Source organism: Balaenoptera musculus, chromosome 6 (genome assembly GCF_009873245.2).
Source record: "Balaenoptera musculus isolate JJ_BM4_2016_0621 chromosome 6, mBalMus1.pri.v3, whole genome shotgun sequence".
NCBI lineage: Eukaryota > Metazoa > Chordata > Mammalia > Artiodactyla > Balaenopteridae > Balaenoptera > Balaenoptera musculus.
In genome coordinates, this window is record NC_045790.1 from 29295868 (window position 1) to 29322220 (window position 26353).

The window sequence follows — 26353 nt, forward strand, 5'->3', positions numbered from 1 at the left end:
TGTGAAGAGATACCTCATGGTGGTTTTGATTTACATTTCCCTAATGATTAGTGATGTTGACTATCTTTTCATGTGCTTATTGGCCATTTGTATATCTTGTTGGGGTTATGTCTATTCAAGACCTTTGCCCATTTTTTAATCAAGTTGTTTGTATTTTTTGTTGTTGTCATAGGACTTCTTTATATATTCTCCATATTAACATCAGAAATATGATTTCCAAATTTTTTTTCTCATTCTGTGTGTTCTTTTCACTCTCTTCATAGTGTCCTTTAATGCATAAAAGTTTAAAATTTTTATGAAGTTCAATCTCTTTTTCTTTTGTTACCTGTATTTTTGATGTTATATCTAAGAAAACATTACCAAGTCCAGTGTCATGAAGCTTTCCCCCTATGTTTTCTTCTAAGAGTTTTATAGTTTTAGCACTTACATTAAGATCTTTGTTCCATTTTGAGTTAATTTTGTATATGGTATAAGGTTAGAGTACATTAATTTTTAAGCCTTTAAAAAATGTACACAGTTACAGCTATAAATGCTTTAATTATGTCCCACTTGTTTTGCTTGTGGAACTATTCCATTTCTTCTTGGAGTTTTGCCAGTTTTTGCTTTATGTTTCACTTTATAGTATCAAATATAGTTTGATACTATATTGTTTGATGAATACAAATTTAAAATTATTATAGCATACTGGTGAATTGAATTTTGTCATTGTGAAGTGAACCTCTTTCTCTAGTAATGATTTTTGCTCTAAAGCCTATTTTGTTTAATAGAAATCACTACACCAACCTTATTTTTGACAATGTTTGTATCCATATTCAGCCCTTCTTTATCCTTATGTTTTACTTGTCACCCTGATAAACGTTGTATGTTTGGATTTTAAAAATCCAATTTGATCATCTTTTTCAAACTAGATCATTTTAGTATATTTACATTTGGTGTGACCAATGATAAATCAGTCTTTTATTTCCTTCCTTCTTTGAACTCCAGCTATTCTGCATTCCATTTTCTCTCCTTTCTTGCATTCTTTTTGATTGATAATTAAAAAAATCATTCCATAGTTTATTTCTATTAGTTTCAAAATTACATACTCTATGTCTGTTCTTTTAATGGTTATCCTCAAAATTCTCTTCCCTGTATCCTTTCTCCACTTCCCTAACAGTTTACCTTCCAAATAAACTACTTCTAGGGAACCCAAAATAAGGCATTTATCGTTCTTGGCATTAATTAGAGTTCTAAGATCTGTGGATTAATGTGCATATTGGTGATGGAAAGATACAATTGGAAGATGTTCAGTTTCCTTAATGGTAATAGATTTGGAGATCTGTGAATCAAGCCCCCTTAGTAGTTCTCATGAGTTTTTTTACATTTTTGGTCATTTAGCACCCCTCATGCTTGAATGTTATTGTTCTGGAACCCAGTGACATGCCTACCCACTCAATAGGTAGAAGTAATAGATAGCAATCCCCACACATTCTTCAGAGTTTACTGCAAGATTGGATGGACATGAAGACCAGTTTTCTGGGAGCATTCTCTCAGCAGGCCTAAACTTAAGACATGTCCAAGCATGTTCTGACATCTGTGTGCTACAGTTCAGGTTAAAATTAAATTTTTAAAAAATTTGAGAACAATAGAGAATTTATGAATATTAGAATTTATATGAATTCTGTGGAGAAGAATGATTTATGAATTTTAGCATGATCAGAAGCTTTAACTATAGATATTAACACATGAAATTATTACTACCCTGTGAAATACAAGTGTAAAAGACAACTGCCCTTTTATGGTGTGCTCTGTTTATAATATACTTATGTATATTTTGTCAAGGTTCAGTTGTATAGTTTTTAGGTTCCTACTCCAACCAGTGGAAATGCAAACACTCAGTGATTGTGTGAAAACCATACCCATTAATTTATGTATACCTCAGTGTCAGGAGATAGGTAGTGCTATATATAGGAATTATATATGCTTCTGAGCATTTACTGCACCAGACATTTCAAAGGTTCAGAAAATTTAAAAAAGAAAGGCTGAACCCCATGTAGTACCTTTGACAAACTGTAAAAGACACATTAGTGAAATATAAAAGGAGAAACTATAGATTGAAATGAAACTCTTAGAGGAACAGAAAACAGTGAAGAAAGAGAAATGTGATTGGAAATAAGAAAAAGAATAAAGTGCTATAATGCTAATCAAGTAGAAGCACTGGATGCAAATACTGAAGAAACTAATCAAGGTGGAAGAGCATAGGAAATTTGTGTCCTGGCAAGAGCTTGATAATGCAAGATATTAATGCAGCACGAGCATTAAACACTGAATCCATGTGCTATGTGTTATAACTATTACCTATTATGAGAACTTTTAAAAGGAAATTTACATAAAACACAAAAAACACGGACACCTTTATGAGAGTGCAGTTTGCCAGGGGAGTTTGTATCAGGGCGTGCTAAGATTAAGCAATGACCTTGAAATGGTCCAGTTTTCAAGTACATGGGCAGATAAATAAAATACATCAATGTCTTATTTATAACTATTAAGATCTGTTGGATGGGAACATGTGTATATGTATAACTGATTCACTTTGTTATAAAGCAGAAACTAACACACCATTGTAAAGCAATTATACTCCAATAAAGATGTTAAAAAAAAAAAAAAGATCTGTTGGAGAAAATAGTTCCATACCAAGTTTAATTTTCTCTTATTATGGTCTAAGTAAAGACACGTCATCTTACATAAAAAAGACACAAGCACTTGGACAATGAAATTGTAAATAAAACCCTACTTTGAAAATTATTCTTCCTTGCTGAAACATTAGCCTTTGTTGTAGAGGAAGCACGAATGTTTTTAGATAAAAAAGAAACAATTTTTAATCCCATTCATTAATGTTAAATGCCAAACATTTTACTTCTGTCACATACCCTGTTCTAATACGTACATAGATTATCAAGAACTGGGGACATGAATTTTCTACAACTGAGGACATGAATTTAGAAATTAAATTTCAGAGCTCTTGAGAGAAATTGTGAATTGGACTTGGGAAGATAGGGAAACCTTATCAGCTAGAAAAACTGATTTTACTACTGTATAGCCATGGTAAAAACATCTATACCAAATCCCTTATCTTGGATATGTGTCTTGAATTTTTATATAAGAGAATAGAAACACATTTTTATTCAGGAAAAAGCATATTGCAGGTAACAGCTTCTGTCTGCAAATGCCTGCCTTTTTGTTATAGACAAAAAAGATTTTCTAGTTTAACTTTTTGAGGGCAATTTGAATAGTTTCCATCTTGGAAATTATGCAATTTAATGGTGATGAGGTGGTCAGAGGGAAGTGTTCAGTTTATTCAGCATCATCAGATTGATTTGACAAAAGGCGTTCTTTTAACTGTGTGGAAAACATTTTGCTCCCTTTATCCTTTGGCAGAGGCAGACATTGTCTGTGGTTTCCCCACAGAAGTTTGGGTGGGTAGAAATGGGATGTGTAAATAGAAACAGCAGACAGAGAGATTGCCTCTGACAGTTGGAAGGACCCACTGAGAATTTAGAATGAGACAGTTGACCCTGATGATGTGGGATTCGACAGGGTTGTTAGAGAGATTTGAGAGAAGAATTAAGTAATTTGAATGTAAATGAGGAATGCAAATGCTCAGAATAAAATGGCAATTTCTCCTTAAGAAATAAGCCAAAAATTTTAGGTCAAGGTCCCCCCAAAATTTTGCTTTTGTTATAGATAAAAACAAACAAAAGTTACTTTTTATATTCAGGCTTCTTTCCTTTTGTGACATGGCATCAGTGATTGTGTTGTGGATGAGTATTTGATCTGTTCCTCAGTGAATGGTTCTATCTCACAAGATACATGACCTTGGGCAAGAAATTTCATCTCTCTTTGCCTCAGTTTCCTCATCTATATAATGGGATTGTGGAGATTAATTGAGGTATGTCAAAAGAGCTTATAGTTGTGGGCATAGAATAAGCACTGTTTAAGTGTTAGCTGGTCTAATAATAATAATTATCATCATCATTTTTATATCAATAGATTAAGAAAGTCTCTTGAAGAGGAAGTTACTTCTTCTAATAACCTAAGTATATTTGATGTATTTTTATGAAAATGAATTAGGAATGAATTAATTGTTCAGTGTTTAAGGTGATTTGTAATATGTCCATGTTACCTTTGAAAAATTAACTTTTGAAAAATGTAAGTATTTTCTTAGCATTTTTCCTAATTAAAACATGAGCCAGTAAATGTCACATAAAAATACAGCCACATGAAGCCATTTAGTGTAGGGGCAAAGAACTCTACACACCCCAGTGTGCCCTAAGGGCATTATTATATTACGGAGCTACACAGCAATTCTTTTTTTTTTTTTTTTTAACATCTTTATTGGAGTATAATTGCTTTACAATGGTGTGTTAGTTTCTGCTTTATAACAAAGTGGATCAGTTATACATATACATATGTTCCCATATCTCTTCCCTCTTGCATCTCTCTCCCTCCCACCCTCCCTATCCCACCCCTCTAGGTGGTCACAAAGCACAGAGCTGATCTCCCTGTGCTATGTGGTTGCTTCCGACTAGCTATCTATTTTACGTTTGGTAGTATATATATGTCCGTGACACTCTCTCACTTTGTCACATCTTACCCTTCCCCCTCCCCATATCCTCAAGTCCATTCTCTAGTAGGTCTGTGTCTTTATTCCCGTCTTGCCACTAGGTTCTTCATGACCTTTTTTTTTTTTTTTTTCCCTTAGATTCCATATATATGTGTTAGCATACTGTATTTGTTTTTCTCTTTCTGACTTACTTCACTCTGTATGACAGACTCTAACTCCATCCACTTCTCTACAAATAACTCCATTTCATTTCTTTTTATGACTGAGTAATATTCTTAATGGTGGCCAGCCCCAAAGTCATCCAGATTTTCAGATGTGCTTTTAAAAAGACATGGAATTGTATATCTGCTTTTGAAAAAGATCTCCATCATGAATACATATAGCAAGTTTTGGTACTTAAAATTCCTCTGTGATTTTAGCAACTTCTGTCAGGTTTAGTGTATTCTTAGGTGCATTGAAATGAAAGATTCATGTATTTTTTTCACAGCCTTAAAGTTAGCATGAGAGAAACAAAGCCCTTAATCTTCCTTCCAGACTTTCATACTCCTCTTGTCTTTTGTAATATTGTCTGTCTATAATGTGTAATACGGTAATGATGGCTTGAAGCTGTCTTGTCTATTTTTGTTTTGTTTTGCTTAACCTATGCAATTGGTCAGGTTTTTGTTGTTGTGTTTAAGTTTGTTTTGTTTTCTTGTACAATACTGCCATGGAGTCAGCAAATTCTCTTACCTGTGACAAATAAAGTGGAAGATGGATGATAATTAAGATTTTTGTATTTAACTACTAAAGCTATTAATTTAGGACTCTTAGAAGTAATAGCAAACATAATCTCTCTATTTAGGTATGGGTTGAGAACTGCACAGTAGGTGTTCAGGTACATGTGTATTGAATGATAAATAAATGAATCACATCTAGATGTGACCGTTTTCAGAAGAAAGCAATACCTCTCCCACTTTTCTTCTCAGAAGCAAGGAAACCTTTCCTGGAAGCCTCCGTCCCAGATGTCTCCTTGTATCTCCTTGGCCAGGATATAGTCATGACAGGGGAGTGGGATTACCCTGATAGACTTAGGTGGAATAAGTGTTTTGGGTAAACCGCAAAGATGTCTGTACTGATTATAAAAATAATACACAATTATCATAGGAAATTTGGAAAATAATGAAAAGTATAATTAAGAAAATAAAAACATCACACAAAGATAACTGTTGTTAACATTGCAGTGTTCACTTTTCAGTTTTTGGTTGTATATGGATATATTTTGTGTGTATAAAAGAAAATTGCAATCATATTGTATATAGTGTTTTAGAGTCTTAAATTCAGCAGTCTGACACAAGCATTTTTCCATGCCACTAAATCACGTTCATCTAAAATGAGACAGGAGTTCATTGGTTCCTTCATACGGCTATATTACAAATTAATTAATTGCTTGTTGTTGGAAATTTAGATAGTGGTTTTTTACTGTTGTAAATATGCAGTGAACATCATTTTATATCAATCATTGCTTACGCCTCTGGTTATTTCCTTAGGCTCAGTTCCTAGAAGTCCAGAAAACTTGTGTCAGTTACACTCCCATAAACCTGTATATGAGTGACTATTTAACTGTATTCTTGCCAACACTGGGAATTATTTTTTATTTGCTAATTTTATAGGCAAGAAGTGGTATTCTTCTGTTTTACTCTGGTTTTTAATTTTTTTTTGGATTACCAGTGTTATTGAATACTTTTTCATTTAGTCAAGCAATCCAGATATCAGTTGAATGAAAGAATAAATGTGTGTTTCTTGATGTGATCTCCTTTACGTGGCATCATTATTTTTACTTTATTATAATATACATAAAGAACATAATATTATAGTTTCTTAGAGCCAACTCTGATTGGGTGAGTTATTCCATCCTTCCTGGTGCTCCTAATTACGTATAAACTTCATCTTTGATACTGACTGAAAAATAAATTGTTTCTTTTCAGATTCTTTTATGTTATTTAGTAAATATCTGTGACTCTTACTCACATTTCTTTGCTTTGACAACATAGCATTTTATTTATCTTCACTTTCTCCCAGGTATAAAAACCTTTCTATATAGGAGGAATTTTAAATTATGTTCTTTCTAAGCTTTCCTTCTCACTTCTTAGATCAGATTCTTTTTTCTTTTTCTTTTTTTTTAATTGTATGAGAGAGTGTGTGTGTGTGTGTGTGTGTAATCTCAGAGCTCAAGTAAATGATATTTTCCTGTGTTATTTTTTAATAGTTACAACTCTACTTATTGTTAACATTTATCTCATTTAATCTACTTTTTGGTTCTAGGAGATTGTTATCATTACCCCTTTCTTTTAGAGAGAGGTGAAATATTTTGAGACACACAGCTAATAGTGGTAGAGCTAGACTGGAACCTAGTTTGCTAGTGATGTGTTTGGATTTCACATTATAAACTGTACTGTGTTTGGTCTTACACATAAAAAGAGACTGAACTGAAGTTTCCAAGTTATGTTGAGAAATTTACAGTTTATTTAAATTTGTTTCTTGCTTTCAAGTAGACTCTTCTCGCTATTATTTTCAGCTAGAAAAATAAAAGGCCTCAAATATAATTTAATATAACCATTAAGAACCATACCACTTTTACAGTCATTTTTGTTGTAAACTAGTGTTTATACAACCCATGACTTGACAGCAGACCAAACCATCTTATATTACCATATTTTGAATGTAGCAGGAAAACTGGCTTAGCAAAATCTTGAAACTTCTGACTCTAATATTTGTGGTATAGTAAAACAAACAACTTTGTGGCTTTCAGGTTTGTGTGGTGCAGCCTGTCCAAGGCTTTGATGCTGATTCTCACTGTTGACTCCCTTGCTTTCATGAACAGTTTTGCTGACAGGCATTTAGATTCGCCAAGAGAGATTATCTCTACCTAGTGGAGAAATCTTGGAGAAAGCCATCATAGTCTTTTTATTAGAAATGCCATAACTAATGATAGTAGCTAACATTTTTTGAGTGCTTACAATGTGCCAGGCACAAGTCTAAGTGCTTTCTAGATAGTAATATATTTTATTATTCACAGTAACCCTCCTAGGTTGTCCCCATTTTATGGATGCAGAAACTGAGGCATGGAGAGGTTAAATAATTTCCCAAGGTCACAGGGCAGAGTGGGGATTCAAACCTTGGCAGTCTGCCTCCAGAGGCAGACTCTTTAATTACTCTGTTATACTGACATTTATTAGATGAAAAGAGAGAGGGGGATAGATGACTCCTAAGTAGCTGTTCATGTTTTTGGAAAAGGTTTAATTTTATGTCTACTGGCAACTCAAAATAGTTAAGCTGTTGCCATTCATTAAATTCTTAACTCTTAAAAATGAATTGTCTTGTACCTAATATTATGGTGGAAACAGTGGGTAAAGCATATTCTTATGTGATTATAAAAATTTAGATAAGCTTGCATTTCTAATAAATAAAATGGTCTCCTAGAAAGACAGTGTTTAAAACAAAATATGAAGAGTGGGTTCAGAATCAAAGTGATAGTCACAGAATGATCAAGTGATCTTGTTAATGCTCTGTAATAAATAGACCATGCCTTATTGGTCCTGTACTCCATCCTTTATAACTGAATGTTCTAGAAATGACAGGCTAAATAGTTTGGAATTGCCCAGGCTGGCTGTAGGCAGAATTTGTCTTTGACACCTTCTCATTTTACCTATCATTGGCACCTTGGTCTCTTCTGCCTTTCCCCATTACTAGGTGGGATGGGGTGCCTAACCACCTTTGCTCACTGTCAACAAGTCCCTCCTAAGATATTCATATTAATGTTTAAGATTATGTTTCATCTTCTCAGGGAATTTGCATTTAATAAAAAATCAAAGGCCAGGGTGCAGAATTACTTTCACTATTTGCCTCTCTTCTTCATGTGGCTCAGGAGATTTCTCCTTCTCATCCTCATCTCTCTTCCAGCAGTCTCTCTGATTTGCTGTCAAGTCTAGACCTCAAGAAGAGGTGATGGACAGGGAGAACAGTAGATGGAGAAAGTCTTAAATGAGATGGGAAGGGATATGAGTAGATCATGGGTGGGAAGAGTGAGGGATCATCGGTGGGAAAAGTGAGGGAACTCAGGGAAGTAGGAAAGGATGAATCTTCATCTGGAAATGAGGCAAGTATGGGAAGTTGAGGATATTCAGGATAGATAGTTCAAAGATGAAGAAACTTCTGACTGAGTAGAATACAGTGAAACAATATAGGTATGTTACGTAATAGAGTTAAAATTCTGCAATAAAATGTATATAATTTAAGATGATGCATTTAACTTTTTTCCTGAATTTAGTTATCTTTTAAATTATTCCTAGTACACAATTGATTAAAATGATGTAAACATTTTATACATTTTGAAAATAATCTATTAAAGATAAAAGTAAAATGTTATATGAATTGCAGCTGTTAAGGAGAGTATGGGGTGGTGGTGATATTTTTGGTGGGTGCCTTCAGAAATGTTATCAGTGCTCATCTTTTGAATGGTCCCTTTGTTTTGCTGTGTAAAAGTTTTGCTGTGCAGAAGTTTTCTAATTTGATGGAGTCCCAATTGTCTATTTTTGCTTTTCTTTCCCTTGCCTGAGGAGATATATCCAAAAAAATATTCCTTTAGACCAGTGTCAAAGAGCATACTGTCTCTGTTTTTTTCTAGGAGTTTTATGGTTTCAGGTCTTACATTTAAGTCTTTAATTCATTTTGAGTTGATTTTTGTATAAAGTGTGAGAAAGTATTCCAGTTTGATTCTTTTGCATGTAGCTGTTCAGTTTTCCCAACACCATTTATTGGAGAGTGCGTCTTTTCCCCATTGTATAGTCTTGCCTCCTTTGTCGTAGATTAATTGACCATATAAACGTGGGTTCATTTCTGGGCTCTCCTGTTCCGTTGATCTATGTGTCTGTTTTTGTGCCAGTACCATACTGTTTTGATTACTGTACTGTAGATTTGTAGTATAGTTTGAAATCAGGGCATGTGATACCTTCAGCTTTATTCTTTTTTCTCAAGATTGTTTTGGCTATTTAAGGTCTTTTGTGTTTCTACACAAATTTTGGAATTATTTGTTCCAGTTCTGTGAAAGATGCCATTGGTGTTTAGATAGGGATTGCATTGAATCTGTATTCCTTTTGTAGTATGGTCATTTTAACAATATTAATTCTTTAATCCATGAACATGGTATATCTTTCCATTTCTTTGCACCATCTTCAGTTTCTTTCAACGATGTCGTATAATTTTTTGGGTACAGGTCTTTTACTCCTTGGTTATTTTAGTCCTAGATATTTTATTCTTTTTGATGCAATTGTAAATGGGATTGTTTTCTTAATTTCTCTTTCTGAAAGATCATTGTTCATGTATAGAAATGCAACAAATTTCTGTATATTAATTTTGTATCGTGCAGCTTTACTGAATTCATTTATTAGTTTCAATATTTTTTTGGTGGCATCTTTAGTATTTTCTATATATGATATCAAGTCATCTGCAAACAGTGGTAGTTTTACTTGTTTCCCATTTGGATACCTTTTATTTCATTTTCTTTTCTGATTACTGTAGCTAGGACTTCCAATACTATGTTGAATGAAAATGGCAAGAGAGTAGACATCCTCATCTTGTTCCTGATCTTAGGAGAAATGCTTTCAGTTTTTCATTCTTGAGTATGATGTTGGCTGTAGGTTTGCCATATATTGCCTTTATTACGTTTAGATATGTTCCTTCTATACTCCCTTCATTGAGAGTTTTTATCATAAATGAATGTTGAATTTTGTCCAAAGCCTTTTCTGCACTGAGATGATTATACGATTTTCATTCTTTAGGTTTTTAATATGGTGTATCACAATGATTGATTTGTGGATATTGAACCATCCTTGCATCTCTGGGCTAAATCCTACTTGATCATGGTGTAAGATCCTTTTAATGTATTGCTGAGTTTGGTTTGTAATATTTATTGAGGATTTTTTACCTATGTTCATCAATGATATTGTCCTGTAATTGTGTGTGTGTGCGTGTGTGTGTGCACGCGCACGTGTGTGGTGTCTTTGTTTTTGCTATCAGGGTGATGCTGAGCTCATAGGATGAGTTTGGAAGTGTTCCTTCCTCTGAAATCTTTTGGAATAGTTTGAGGAGGGTGAGTGTTAATTTTTCTTTAAATGTTTGGTAGAGTTTATCCAAGAAACCATCTGGTTCTGGACTTCTGTTTGTTGAGAGTTTTGGTATTACTGATTCAAATTCATTACTGGTAATTGGTCTGTTCATATTTTCTGTTTCTTCCTGATTTAGTCTTGGGAGATTGTACATTTCTAGGAATTTATCCATTGCTTCTAGGTTGTCCATTTTATTGGCATATATATAATTGTTCATAGTAATCTCTTATGATTCTTTGTATTTCTCTCGTGACAGTTGTAACTTCTCCTTCCTTTCTGATTTTATTTATTGGGCCTTCTCTCTTTTTTCTTGATGAACCTGGCTAAAGGTTTATCAATTTTGTTTATCTTTTCAAAGAAACAGCTCATTTATTTCTGCTCTGATCTTTATGATTTCTTTTTTCTACTAACTTTGGGTTTTGTTTGTTCTTTCTGCGTTCCTTTTGGTATAAGGTTAGATTGTTTATTTGAGATTTTTCTTGTTTCCTGATGTAGGCTTGCTATAAGCTTACCTCTTAAAATTGCTTTTGCTGGGTCCCATAGATTGTGGATTATTATGTTTCTGTTTTAATTTGTCTCCAAGTATTTTTTTGATTTCCTCTTTGATTTCTTCAGTGACCTGTTGGTTGTTTAGTAGCATATTGTTTAGACTCCACATGTTTGTGTTTTTGCAGTTTTTTCCCTTGTAGTTTACCTCTATGCTCATACCATTGTGGCCAGAAAAGATGCTTGATATAATTTCAGTCTTTTAACATTTATTACTTGTTTTGTGACCTAGCATGTGATCTATCCTGGAGAATGTTTCATGTGCCCTTGAAAAGAATGTATTCTGCTACTTTTGGATGGAATGTTCTGTATATATCTATTAAGTTCATCTGATTAATGGATCATTTAAGGCCGGTGTTTTCTTATTGATTTTTTTTTGGTCTGGTTGATGTGTTTGTTGATGTGAGTGTTAAAGCCCCCTACTATCGTTGTGTTACTGTCACTTTCTCCCTTTATGTCCATTAATATTTGCTATATGTATTTAGGTGCTTCTTCATTTGGTACATCTGTATTTACAATTGTTATATCTTCTTGTTGGATTGATCCCTTTATCATCATGTAATGTCCTTTGTCTCTTGTTAAAGTCTTTATTTTGAAGTCTATTTTGTGTGATATAAGTATTGTTACTCCTGCTTTCTGTTCATTTCCATTTGCGTGGAATATCTTTTTCCATCCCCTCACTTTGAGTCTGTGTGTGTCTTTAGATCTGAAGTGAGTCTCTTGTAGGCAGCATATATATGGGTCTTGTTTTTTAATCCATTGAGCTACTCTGAGTCTCCTGATTGGAGCATTTGTTCCATTTACACTTAAAGTAGTTATTTATAAGTATGTACTAATTGCCATTTTGTTCATTGTTCCCTGCTTGTTTCTGTAGTTTCTTTTCCTCCCTCATTTTTTGCTTTTTTCCCTTGTGATTTGATGATTGTCTTAGTATTATGTTTGGAGTCTTTTCTTTCTTTCTTTTTTTTTCTTTTTTTGTATGTATCTATCATAGGTTTTGGTTTGTGGTTACCATGAGATTCATATATAACAACATATATAAGTATGAATATGAATATGAGTGATTATTTTGAGTTGGTGATCTCTTAAGTTCAAACACTAACAACCCTGCATTTTTACTTCCCCTTCTCCCACTTTTTATGTTTTTGACATTCTATTTTTGACTTTCTATTTTACATGTTTATATTTTGTGTATCTCTTAAATACTTATTGTGGATATAGATGATTTTACTACTTTTGTCTTTAACCTTCCTATCTGATTATAAGTGGTTGATCTACTGCCTTTGCTGTATGATGTGTGCCTTAACTAATGAGATTTTTCCTTTTGTAATTTTCATATTTCTAGTTGTGATATTTTCTTTTTCACATAGAGAAGTTCCTTTAACATTTCTTAGTGGTGCTGAGCTCTTTTAGATTTGCTTGTCTGTAAAATTCTCTCTCTTCTTCAACTCTTAATGATAGCCTTGCTGGGTAGAGTGTTCTTGGTTTTAAGTTTTTTTTTTCTTTCATCATTTTGAATAAATAGTGCCACTCCCTGCTGGCCTGCAAAGTTGCCACTGAAATGTCAGCTTATAGTCTTAGGGGAGTTCCCTTGTACTTAACTAGTTGCTTTTCTCTTGCTGCTTTTAAGATTCTCTGTCTTTAGTTTTTCCCATTTTTGTCTTGGTGTGGACCTCTTTGGTTTCATCTTGTTTGGAATCTCTGTACTTCCTGGACCTGAATGTCTGTTTCCTTCCCCAGAGTAGGAAAGTTTTCAGCTATTATCTTTTTGAATAAGTTATCTGCCCCTTTTTCTCTGTCTCTTTTTCTGAGACTTCTAGAATGCAAATTTTATTATGCTTGATGTTGTCCCAGAGGTCTCTTAAACTATCCTCATTTTTTAAAAAAATTCTTTTTTCTTTTTTCTGTTCAGCTTGGGTGATTTCCACTAGTCTTCCAGTTCACTGATTGGTTTTTCTGTATCCTCTCATCTACTATTTATTCCTTCTAGTGTATTTTTTATTTCAGTTACTGTATTATTTAGCTACGTTTGGTTCTTGTTATGTTTTCTGACTCTTTGTTCAGCTTCTCACTTTGTTCATTCATTCTTCTCTTAAGTTTGTTGAGCAACTTTATGATCATTACCTTGAACTCTTTATCAGATAGATTGCTTATTTCCACTTTGTTAAGTTCTTCTGGGGTTTTACCTTGTTCCTTTGTTTGGAAAATATTCTTCTGTCGCTTCATTTTGCCTAATTCTTTGTTTTTATTTCTATATATTAGGTAGATGGGTTATGTCCCTGATCTTGGCAAAGTGGTCTTATGTAGGAGACATTCTATGGGGCCCAGCAACACACTCTCCTCTGGTCATCAGAGCAACATACTCTAGGAGGCAGGGGTCCCCAACCCCCAGGCTGCAGACTGGTACCAGTCCATGGCCTGTTAGGAATTGGGCCGCACAGCAGGAGGTGGGCAGCAGGCGAGTGAGAGAAGCTTCATCTGCTGCTCTCCATCGCTCCCCATCACTTGCATTACTGACTGAACCATTGCTTGCATTACCGCCTGAACCATCCCCCCCTACCCCTGCCATCCGTGGAAAAATTGTCTTTCACAAAACCAGTCCCTGGTACCACAAAGGTTGGGGACTGCTGCTCTAGGGGTGCCCCCTAGGTGGGTTTTGTGGGCCCTTCTGTTGTCATGAGGCCAACTGCTGTGAGCATGCTGGTAGGTGGGGCTGGCTTCTCAGCCAGTTGCCCACCAGATTCTGCTTTGTGGTGAGGCTGCTGGCCATTGGTGGGTAGGGCCAGGGCTGGTGCTTGCCTACTGAGCATGATTCTGGGGTGGCTGGCTGCAGGGGTTGGGGGTCCCTGGAACTGATGTCAATCAGCTGGTGGATGGGTAAGCCTCTAGTGTTAAGAGGCTGGGGGAGGACTCCAAAACGGCACTGTCAGCACTACTGTCCTGGTGGTAAAATGAACTCGCTCAGATGGCTGCTTCCAGCGCCTGTGTCTCCAGGGTGAGTCCCCATTGCGTCCTGACTCTCCAGGAGGCTCTCCAAGATCAGCAGGTGGGTCTGGCCGAGGCTCCTTCAAAATTACTGCCTCTGTGCTGGGACTCAGAGCTTGTGATATTTTGCATCCACCCTTTAAGAATGGAGTCTCTGGTTCCTACAGCCCTCCAGCTATCCTGTACCCAAGCCTCACTGGTCTTCTAAGCCAGATGTTCTGGAGGCTCATCATCCCAGTGCATCCCAGTCGGAGGAGCCCAATATGGGGCTCAGACTCCTTGCTACTTGGGGAGATCCTCTGCAATTCTGATTAAACTCCTGTTTGTGGGTCACCTACCCAGTGGTGTGGGTCTTGACTGTACCACATCTCCATCCCTCCTACCCATCTCACGTGGTTCTTTCTTTGTAACTTTAATTGTGGAAAATCTTATCTGCTAATCTTCAGGTTGTTCTCATAGATAGTTGCTCTGTAAATAGTTGTAATTTTGATGTGCCCATGGGAGAGGTGAGCTCAGGGTCTTCCTACTCTGCCATCTTGGCCACACCAGCTTGAGTTTTTTTTTTTTTTTTTAGAGGTTCCTCGAAAGCTAACCATATATATTTTAACTTATTTTAATCATTTTCAGGTTATACCAGTTTAATTTCAGTGGTATATAGGAATGTTAATCCTATATATCTTTATTCCCTTCTCCCCCCACCTTTTTGTGTTATACAGATTACATCATTTAATGTTTCAAACCCAACCATATGTTGTTATAGGTATTATTTTACCATATGTAGTTATTTCCTTAGCCTTACTGGGCTTTGCTCCCACACGCCTCATTTGCACTGGTATTGGCAAATATATCACACATATCTTACATTTCTTTATGTTATAGGGCCAACAGTACATTATATACATAATGTTTTAATTGATTTTTATACAGTTATGAGAAGAAAGAAAAATATGCAATTACAATTACATGATTATCTTTACTAGTGTTCTTTGTTTTATTGTGTGAACTCTGGTTACTTGCTTTCAATATGAAGAACTGACTTTCTTCTAAGAAACAAATCTTCTGCTTTTTATTTTTTTGATGTGGGAAAGTTTCTATTTCATCTTCATTTTTGAAAGATAGTTTTGCTGGATATGAGATTTTTGGTTGACAGTTTTTTTCTTTGAGCACTTTGATATGTTACCCCAGTCTCTTCTGGCACCTGTTGTTTTTGCTGAGAACTCAAGGTTTTAATCTCACTGGGGTTTCCTTGTAAGTAATGGGTTATTTTTCTTTTGCTGCTTTTAAGATTTTTTCCTTGTCCTTGACTTTCAACAGTTTTATTACTATGTTTCTGTTTGTGGATCTCTTTGCTTTTATTCTACTTGGGCTTTGTTGGTCTTCCTGCATTTTTTTCATTAAATTTGGGAAAGTTTAACCATTATTTTTAGTTGTGTGTGTGTGTGTGTGTGTGTGTGTGTGCGTGCGCGCATGTGCGCATTTGTGTGCTCCCTTCCCTCTATTCTTTTCTTCTGGTACTCCTGTTATGAGGATGTTGGTGCACTTAATGGATCCCCCGTTTCTCTGAGGCTCTTTTCATTTTTTTCATTATTTTTCTTCTTTGAGTTGATCTATGTCAGTTTGTCTTCAAGTTTGCTTATTCTTTCTTCTGTCAGTTCAAATCTGCTATTGAGCCAATCTAGTGAGGTGTTTTCTTAATTGTTTGTTACTGTACTTTTCAACTCCAGAATTTCCATTTGGTCCTTTCTTTATAATTTCTATTTGTTTATTGATATCCTCTATTTGATGCAGCATTGTCATCATACCTTCCTTTATTTCTTTAATCATGGTTTTCTTTAGTTCTGAGAACATGTTTATAGTGGTTACTTTGAAATCTTTTTCTGATAAATCCAACATCTGATTGCTCTCACAGGCAGTTTTTGTTGCCTGCTTTTTCAGGAGTATGGGTTATACTTTCCTGTTTGTTTTCATTCCTCATAGGTGTTTTTGGTTGTTGTTGTTGGAAACTGGACATTTTGAATAATATATTGTAGCAAACCTGGACACTGGTTGTCTTCCCCTACCCCCTTCCAGGGCCTGTTATGCTATTTACTTGTTTATTTCTTTAACAACTGGTTAGTTTATTTTCCTTTACAGTGTTAAGCCTCTGATGTTGCTCCTCAGCAGTTTTGGTATGCCAGTTGTCACCCTGGGATGACAGTGATAGTGGTAGGGCTCTGTTCAACTCTTTCTCTGACCACACCCAGCTGATGATTTCCACTGATTGCTGGCTAATTACTCTATGTTTTTAACAGTGCCCTGGGACATACATTGCTCTACAAACTAATCCAATCAAATTGTGACTCCTTTGAAAGTATAGTTTTTGAGATCAGAGTTTGATATTTGTTCCAGGCCGGGAAGGGCTTCTCCTGACTTATCCACAGTTCTCTCCTGCAAACTAGCTAGCCTGCACTGAAGCCTGTATCTTGAATCTCCTCCCAATTGCCTTTTCCCACATTTTCCAATGTTTTGGGGAGCACACTTAGGCTTGAACTTCTTCAGACTCTGTTGCAAATGAAATCAGTTCCTTTGGGTAAAGATTAGAAGCTGTCTTTTACGGCTGGCTTCCCCTTTCAGGTAAAATCTCTGAGTTGGGGCTCTGGAGCTTGGGTTGGTGACAATGACAAGCTTCTTTGAGTGACATTCTTGCTCCAGGGGGTGAGCACTTGGTGGGAGTGCAATAGCCTGAGGTCTTCTCAGCTTGCCATATCTGGTGTGGAACCACTGGCACAGAAGTGTTCAGGGCTGCATTATTCTCTGTGTGCCACACACAAGGTAGAGCTGCCATTCTGCAAGTGGGGGCTGGGTGGAAGAAAGGAGCTCCCACCGTTTAGTCTTACTCCTCTGGGACTTAACAACAGGTGGCTGGAGGCAAGATGAGAAAAGCTAAAGTCCCACTCCTTCTAGAAAGAAAGCCCTTTGGCTAGTAGCTGGAGGGAGCATGAGCTGTTCTGGATGAAGCTGTGTGGAGTGGGCCACACTGAGTTGAGAGGAGGGAAGTAGATAGTGGTCTGGTTTAAATACCACAGACTCACTCTTACCAAATTTTCATACATTTTCTTGAATTTTTTTCATTTGCTGTTTGCCTGTAGGACCATTTCCAGAGGCTTTACATTGTTGTGTTTTAATAATTTTCACCAGTTTCACAGGGGAGCAGGTCAGCAGAGCTCCTCATGTTGTCTTGCTGGAAGTTGATCCATTCTTCTGTAGGTTTTTAACGAGTGTGAAGTGATAATGGGTTTAGGCTCAAAAAAAGTTTTGGGAATGCTCTTTGCTGTTCCCATAGGATCCTCTATTTACTCTCTTACATCACCCATTATATTTTATTATAATCTCTATTGTAATGTATTTCTTCTGCTAGAGCAGGGTTTTCGAAAGCTTTTTCACTGTGTTTCACAATAAAAAATACACTTTATATCCTATTTAGAACACACACACACATAATTTTTTAAAAGGTTTCAACAAATAGCACCTACTCTTTCTGTGTATGATACACTATGATATTTTCTATTATATCTTACTTCATTTAAAAAAATCCTTGGTTGCAATCTACCTAATTGATTTCACAACTTGCAATTTGAAAATCACTCTTTAGACAGAGGCTCCTTGAGGCAAGGGACTGTTCCTGGGACTTACATTTTGTCACTAATTTCTGGCACAGTGCCTGGTACACAGTAGCCATTTAATGAATGTTTGTTGAATGATCATGTGAATGCCAGACTTCCCAGTCTTTAACAAGTTACTGTGCACTGAGATACCCTAAGAGAGATTATAGCATACAGTTAGAAACCTTACCTGACTCCTGAACCCTTTGATTGTGGAGTCCCTATAAGTATCTCAGAACTAGTGCTTGGGAAATTTTTTTTTTTTTAATGAATAGAAGTATGGCTTGTAAATTTCTTTCTCCAATGAAAATGATGGGTAAAACCCAGGATATACCATGTAAACATTTTGTACTTTCATAGGACCTTCCTTCCCAAATGTTTAAAGGAAGAAATCTGTACTATTAGAAAGGAGGCATAGAGACAGAAGACAAGGTAGACAAAAGTAATTATGTATGAGCTAGTTTATTTTCAAGTCTTAACTTTAATTAGCCAAAGGTTACATTTATACTTCTTAAGCTAGTGGAAAATTTCAAGATCTTTACCCACAGTTAGTAAGCAAATGGACTCATACTCTTTCTTTGTTTTTTTTTTTTTGTTTCTTTTTTCTAAGATCTTTTTTTTTTTTAATGTTTTTATTTTTTTTTAAAATTTATTTATGGCTGTGTTGGGTCTTCGTTTCTGTGCGAGGGCTTTCTCTAGTTGCGGCAAGTGTGGGCCACTCTTCATCGCGGTGCGCGGGCCTCTCACTATCGCGGCCTCTCTTGTTGCGGAGCACAGTCTCCAGATGCGCAGGCTCAGTAATTGTGGCTCACGGGCCTAGTTGCTCTGCGGCGTGTGGGATCTTCCCAGACCAGGGCTCGAACCCGTGTCCCCTGCATTGGCAGGCAGATTCTCAACCACTGCGCCACCAGGGAAGCCCTTTTTAAAGATCTTAGCCAAATAAATATGGTTAAACCTTTTGAGGATTGCCAGACCAAATACAATTCTTGGGGTGTGACAAGGAATGATGAGTAGCACTTTATTAATACTTAGGCTCGGTACATACATACATAACTAAGCTGTTACTTGAGATTACCTTGCCCCTAAATGAGGGGTCTTGAAGATGAGGTAGAGGAGGGTAAGAAAAAGACTAGGTTCCTTGTGACAGGGAGAGGAACATCTGTTAGAGGAAGGGATTAAAGAAAAGTTGGTCCATGGAATTAATGCCAGAGGCCATATGGTACTGTTAGAATATTCTACAGTCTAAGTTGGGATGAAAACTTCTTTAAGAACAGACAAACCCAGCAACAAAAAAACCTTCATATCTTACATGTGAGAGATTTCCCCTGTGAAATTCTTAGTTGACATTGGAAATGCATAATATCTTGAGGGTAGAGTTAGGGGGAGACCCAATAAAAAACTTCTGTATTTTAATTTCCTGGTGGTTGAGGAGTTCACATAGTAGACTTTGAAGCAGATAATACCTCATAGTATAACCAACAGGAATTATCCTCTGTGTCTGGAGGAAGCAAGCATCTGGCTGTCTGAATTTATGAAATTGTAACTCAGGGAACTGATTACTTTTATTATATAGGGTATGAGGGCTGCAGCTGCTGCCAGATAATAGTTGAGAGCTGTTCTTGCCTTTTTCACTCTGCTCCTGCTATTTCTGACCCTTATGCTCAGAGTGTCTAGAGTAGGTTTGGGTTTGTTGTGCCAAAATTGCTCCTGTCACCATGGCCTTTTAAAAAGACTTTTCTTTTTTAATAGAGGAGTTTTAGGTTCACAGCAAAATTGAGTGGAAAGTACAGACTTCCCATATATTTCTTTCCCCTACATATGCACAATCTCCCCCATTCTCAACATCCTGTACCACGGTAGTACAATTGTTACAGTTGATGAACCTATATTGACATATCATAATCATCCAAAGTCCATCATTTACTTTAGGGTTCATTCTTGGTGTGGTACATTCTATGGGTTTGGGAAAGTATATAATGACATGTATTCACTATTAGAGTATCATGCAGAGTGGTTTCACTGTCCTAAGAATTCTCTGTGTCCTGCCTATTCATCCTCCCCTCTCCTCAATTCCTGTCAGGCTTTTTTTTTTTTTTTAATTACCCAAGGACCAGTTGTGTTACAATTCCACTGCTCTGTTGAACTGTTGCACTGTACTTTGACCATAACTAGTTCAGAGGATTTTTACTTCTGTAAGGACTGCTGATATCTTCCCTTTATTCCTTTCCTCCCTTCCTTTCCCCCAATAATGGCAAGTCAGTGACCATATTGTATAACAGACATGTTCTTTCATTTCCTGAGATTTCCTTGATGGTCTGCTAATTGCAGATACTTCTGGATAAATGATACAATCTGATAATACAGCCCTAAGTAGTAAGGTTTTGCTTTAGACCCATAGAGCTAGAAGGACATTTTTAAATGACTTCTTCTCTCTGTTTACAGATTGTGGTCATCTCTTCCACAGATCTCAAATACAGAAATGACATAATCTTCCTGGGTAGGCTTAACTGTTGGTTCGGCCAAAAAGTTTGTTCAGGTTTTTCCGTAAGATGTTCATAAAAACGTGAACGAACTTTTTGGCTAACCCAATAAAAGAGCTATATAACTCTTGAGTACCTTAATGCACATGCTGATCATTTCCTCTTTGCTATACCCGCCTTTGAAGAATCTGCACAGACTTTAGTATCTGTCGAACACCAGTCTTTGTGGGATGAGCAGCTGACCCAATAGAAAACAATTTAGAGACTCCATTGGATGGATTGAGCCAATTAAATTTTCCTCCTGAGAATGGGGACCTTGAGATTCTGAGTTAATTGGTTGATGATGAATCCTTGGGCTGAAGGATCATATAGAGTTGTGACCAGGTTTTGAACTACACCATAAAAGCCATGTGCAAGTCAGAGGCAACAAAAAAAGCAGAGGAAGCTAGTCTATAGTGAGAAGCTGTAGAGTGGAGCAGATGTATAGGGACCCATGAGAGACGGTGGTGGGAGCTTCTAGTTCCAGTCCTCATTTGGTCCACCTAAACTTTGTTTTCTTTCCTTGTGTATCCGTGATATCTTTTGTAGCCTTTTCGTAACCACCCCCCATTTGACTTGGGCTAGTTGTGTGAGTTTTTGTTTTGCAACTGAGATAGTGCTAGTAGAATCTAATATAAGAGAGTCTTGTATAATTAAAGTCTTGAAGACTCTTTGGGTTGTAAGACTCAAAAAAAGAAAGTCAAGGTCTTGTTATCAATGCAAAATAAATGTATGTCATGTAGCCTTTAGTCAGTCAGTGTTTTCTTCACCTCTAGGCATTTATTAACTCATTCACTACCCTTCCCTTTTCTAGGCTAAAGAATGTCTGTATCATTTCATCTTTTCTCGAAAAAGAAAAAAGTTTTGTTGTTTTCTGACTCTTTATTCATCGCATTTTTCTTCAGTTCCTTCATATAACCTTAGGTAGCATACTGGACTAGGTGCTAGGAGACCTGGATTCTGTTCTTGCTGGGACTCCAACCAGATGGATGGTCTAAGGAAGGTACTTCATTCATCCTGCCCCTGTTACCTCTTCAGTGAAGTGAAAGGGTTGGGCTGGATCACTGATTTCCAACTTATAGCTCTTGCATTCCTTAAAGGTAATATTAACAGGTTCCAGGGATTAGGATGTGGACATATATTCAATATTTTGGAATGGGAGAGTACCATTTAACTTACAATAGATGAGATGGCATGTTTGAACTATTTTTAAAACTTTTTGTTCCATATTCTTGATAAGGCATTAATGAAGAGGGTTAAGAAATCAGTCTACTTACCAGGCATTTACTATAGATGAAATAGATATACTTTAATGACTTTAATTCATTTCTGTAAACTCAGTCACTAAGTGAAAAGCTAGTGAAGAAAAAACTACTTCTGTTAATTTTAATGGGAAAATTTATGAGGTGTTTCAACCTAACCTAAGATACTCAAACATTTTCCACAAATAGACAAATATATCGAGCAATGAAAACATTTTTATGTAAGAAGTAAACAATAATTTGAAAACAACTACAGTTTATACATAAAATATAATAAAATGTTGCTTTCTTGCCTCAATAAATAAGAAGGAGGCATCTTGACAGGCTGTGGGGATTGATGGAAGAGGGAAGGAGCCATTCTTTGGAAGATGGTAGAGTCAGGTGATGGGTTTTCAGGCATGTATTCAATATCAGGAGTGCTTAGTGATAATTGTTTTTCTTTGGGACTTTGACAGGAGAAACTTGTGATTGTGGAAACCTTTGGCATCAAAGAAGAAGTATCTTTGGGAACAAAAAAATAGCAAGATACAAGTTTGCTTCCCTTTTTTTTTTATAAATTTATTTATTTATTTATTTATGGCTGTGTTGGGTCTTCGTTTCTGTGCAAGGACTTTCTCTAGTTGCGGCAAGCGGGGGTCACTCTTCATCGCAGTGCGCGGGCCTCGCACTATCGCGGCCTCTCTTGCTGCGGAGCACAGGCTCCAGACGTGCAGGCTCAGCAATTGTGGCTCACGGGCCTAGTCGCTCCGCGGCATGTGGGATCTTCCCAGACCAGGGCTCGAACCCGTGTCCCCTGCATTGGCAGGCAGACTCTCAACCACTGCGCCACCAGGGAAGCCCTGCTTCCCTTTTTGTAGTCTGCAATTCTTATACCTCTTTGTAGGATGCTGTGTTAGTTACCTGAGGCTGCTGTAACAAATGACTACAAATTTAGTGGCTGAAAGTAACAGAAATGTATTATTCTTGTATAGTTCTGGAGGCCAGAAATCTGAAATCTGGCAGGGCCGCTCTCCTGCTGGGGACACTAGAGGAGAATCTGGTCCTGGCTTCTGGTGCTGCCAGCGTGGCATTCCTGAGCTTGTGACTACGTCACTCCAATTTCTGCCTGTCTTTACATTGCCTCCTCCTCTGTGTGTCTGTCTCAAACGCCCTCTCCCTCTCTCATAAGGGTACATCTGATTACTTTTATGGCTTACCTTGATAATCCGTTATAAGTATTGATACTTCCTTTCAAGATCCTTAACTATCACATCGTTTGCCTTACAAGGTGAATATGAATTCACTCCTTCAAAGTAATAATCACAGGTCTCAGGGGGACCTTACATTTGAGAGGCCCGTCATTTAGCCTACTGCAGATGAGGTGGCATATTTGAACGATTTTTAAAATCTTTTTGTTCTATGATATTCTTGACAAAAAACTGCTGTGATCTGTAAATTAGTGAGTGTTCTTTCTCTGAAATCGTAATGTCGATATATTACCTTTGGTGATTTATGTAGTGTGCTATGGGGTGAAAAGGTCATATAATGAGGGGGAAAAAAAGGAGTCATTGTCCAAAAAGTGGTATATCTTTTTAAGAGCCCTATTGGCAGGAGGTCATCACCTGAAATCTGTGTTTGCCTACCACACTTCACCCTAAAGCTGGCTTCCGTGTGGTTGTGAGATGGCTCCCAGCAGCAACTAGAATTCTTATTTCCTTTACATCTGACAAAGAGAGAGTCTTTTTTCAGTAGCTCCTGAGTGAGAGAAGAGTATTCTAGCATGGGCGAGGGAGTGACATTTTGGGCCAGATAATTATTGGTCTTGGAGGACTGTCCTGTGCATTATAGGACGTTTAGCATCATCCCTGGCCTGTACTCACTAGGTGTCAGCAGCACACTCCTCCAGTTATGACAACCACAAGTGTCTTCAAACATTGGCAAAGGTCCCCTGTGGGTCAAGATTGCCCCTGATTGAGAACCAGTCAGAGCTATTCTTGTCTCACCAAAATCTGCTGGCTAGGAAATTTCGGGTCTTGTTAGGAAGGAGGAATGTAGAAAATGGGTGTTGGAGAGGTAACTGCGAATTTTCACTACACCTGAAATTCTAATGAGGACCAAAATTGGGTCAAATGTAGCAGACCTACTAAATTTTTTTTAGGTCCTTGTTGGTATAGTCTAACATTATGGTCTTTTATGTTGGACAAATAAAACCCAATATTATGCCTTTTATTTTTTTAATTCTATGGGCCTGTGAATCACTTGTTGGGTTTTTTTCTGCTTTACTTATGTCAACTAGTCAGTTGCTCTTTATCTTAGAATTTCATTACATCTAAGGCCTAGTAGAGGTTACACATACAATGGCTCATAAATAGAGTACCCCCATCAGACCAATAAAATGTAACAAAACTAAATGACTTACAAGCTAGAATTTATGTGAATTGTTCAAGTGAGTCTGGGCCAGGGTTTGGCAATAACTAAGAGCTTCATGAAAGCCTGAAGGGCTACAGAAAGAACCCTGTTTTTGCCATGGCTTTAGTTTTATTCTGTATGTATATAGCATTGCAGAAACAATGTCATACTCTGATATTAGTTATAATATCCCATAAATTGTCTTTCCCTATGTGTTTTCTTCTTTTTTCTATTTTACTAGTATCTCATTTGGCCTCCAGCTTTGCTGGTCTAGAACTTCTGTGTTCATTTTAAGCTCCTTGAGGGTTGGGAGACTATTGTAATCATCTTTAAATGAGTTTGGAAAAAAAAGCACAATTCCCTAATCTTAGTATTGTGCCTTGTATGGTTTAAAATTTGACTGAATGACTTGACATATATATCCTTTCCAGGCCCATTAGAAATACTATAGGTTCTCCCCTTGAGTTTTCTCTGCTTCTTGTAAAACAGGTAGGGGAAGAGTTCTAGAAATAGTGGTATTCACTGAGATAGCTGAAGCTGGATAGGAGAGAAAGAGGATATTGACGGTAGCAAGACTCATTTTACTGTGGTTATTAAAGCAAAAATGAAGAGAGCGATTTCTTTTTCAGGTGGTCTTGGCAAGGGCCCTAGTTTTAAACAAGAAAGAGACACAGCCAGTTATATTGAAACGATTTGAAGTCCATCCCTCCACAGTCATATTTTTCTGAAGCTAAGGTAAACAGTTGGTCAGAGGTGGGTATATAGCTAGCCATTTTCCAATAAATGGACTAACTTGTCCCTTGGAACAATTTCAGTAGGTGGTGCTCTTGTGTCATAATATAACAAATCTTTTTAGAAAATTTCTGAGACCCGGTGGCGAGTTCTAGAGCCTTTGTCCTTATTGATCCCCTTGAGTGACTACCAGATGCACCACTTGGATAGTGTCATATGGTGGTTTTGGTGAGAGATTTTATGTCTGGAAATAAGGTGAATTTAGGTCTTCACCTTCTCTAGCTTGCCTGAGCTCTGCTTTCCAGGGGAACCTAAATGAGAGGTTTGCTGACATTTTTAAAAAAATTTGTGGCTCTAGTCTTTTTCCAAACAATTATGATGTGTGTTGTGTGTTACGAATTTTCTGAGACCATTTGTTCTACTGGAAATCAGCTATGATCCTCCAAATCAAGTTCTTTTCCAGATAACTCAGGCTATCATTCTTGTTTCTTTATGTTTTCAGATAAGATGCAATGGAATGAAATAATATGTGGTAGAGAAATTTGTGATGAAGGAACACAGATGAAAAACATCAAGTTTAGATAGCAGCTAGTAATAACCAGAGCTGACAGTGAACCCTGCTGGCATCAGCTCCTTGCCTCACTTCTTTCGCTGTATAATGAGTCTTGGTCTGAAGTTGGTTGTGATACCATGATGGTGAACAAGGCATCCAAGAAAGTCCATGTTTGATGCTGCTGGCAGAAGCGTGGTGGGCAAGGAAGAGAAATTTAAATCCAGACTGAGTATCATTCCAGGGAGGACAAATCTCTTGTTGCTAGAAGTTGCTGGAAACATTTAAGGTTCTACTTTTTCAGGGAGTTTCTTGGGGTTGTCTCTAAAATGAAAGACAGTCACTTCACTTTGTATCCACCAACTGTTAAGGAAGAGGCAAAATTCTTGTGGGACTTCTGAATCAGCCTGGGTGTGCTGATCTGAGCTGCTTAATTCTCCATTGTCTCGGCAGGCTGTCAGGTCTCAGTGAGCTCACCCGGAGCTCCAGCAGCTTGCCTCTTAAGCCTTGTGACCCAGCAGATCCAGTGATGTTCAGGGTGCTTTCTGGTAGCTTTTGAGATTTTCTTTTTACAATTAATATTTTAGTTTGTGTGGGTTTTAACACTTGATTTATTTATCTCATTATTTAAATTGTCCTTCTCAGTATTTAGAATGTACTTTTAATCTGAGAACTCATGTATTTCTTGAGCATTCCTAGCTTTTATCTCTTTAAACATTGCTTCTCTTCCATTCTCTTCACTTTTTTTTTTTTTTTTGCTATGCCACCTCCTAGATGTTTGTGGAATTATCCTTATATGTTTCTTATTTGCTGTCTCATAATTTTCTGTTTTTCTTTCTGGGCTGCATTCTGAGTGAATTCCTTAGTATTATCTTCAAATTTACCAGTTCTTTCTTCAGTTTTTTCTGGTCTAAAGTATCTTGTATACTGAGTTTTTAATTTTACTGACTGTGTTCTTCACTTACATAATTTTCAATTGATTCT

General features: G+C 36.8%; 1 protein-coding gene across 7 annotated transcripts in view; it reads left to right on the forward strand.

The window, feature by feature from the left end:
• The window catches only part of FANCC (FA complementation group C), a 285322-nt gene that overhangs the window by 47119 nt on the left and 211850 nt on the right, over window positions 1-26353 (forward strand). Inside the window, exon 1 of one of the 7 annotated variants that reach the window (XM_036856710.1) lies at window positions 24738-24840. The exons of the other annotated variants lie outside the window; for them this stretch is intronic. The gene's annotated coding sequence lies outside the window, so the exon portion shown is untranslated. Of the gene's footprint in view, window positions 1-24737; window positions 24841-26353 lie in introns of those variants that run through there. 7 annotated transcript variants of the gene reach the window in all.